Genomic DNA, 436 nt, shown 5'->3' with positions numbered 1-436 from the left:
ACGGCGAGTGTGAGTAATGCGAGCGCACGAGGTCGAGTGCAGGAGAAAGAAGATCCCTGAGGGGAGAAGCCGAAAGAAGAAGAATGCCTTTTAAAAGAAGAGAGAAAGCAGAGAAAGCCGAAACCAGGAAAAAAAAATAAATGCAGAATCCGAACAGAAAAAGGTGATTGGAATGATTAACGGAATAACAGAGGCAACAATTATAAAAGATAATTTAAAAATTCAGAGTGTTTCTAAGAGCAGTAAACTAGCTTATCCAATAAGGAAGCAAATACATGAGTTTAATTCTGAAATTCAACCAGAGCCTCACTACTAGAAGATACTGATAATGTAAATCATATCAGTAAAAAAAAAAAAATCTCACTGAAATTCTCCTGGATTCGGTAAAATTAGTAGGTGGGACAAACCCTGTAAAAAAAAGAAAAAATGATCTGAC

Source organism: Penaeus monodon, chromosome 33, assembly GCF_015228065.2.
Source record: "Penaeus monodon isolate SGIC_2016 chromosome 33, NSTDA_Pmon_1, whole genome shotgun sequence".
NCBI lineage: Eukaryota > Metazoa > Arthropoda > Malacostraca > Decapoda > Penaeidae > Penaeus > Penaeus monodon.
Note: the sequence above shows the minus strand (reverse complement) of the source record.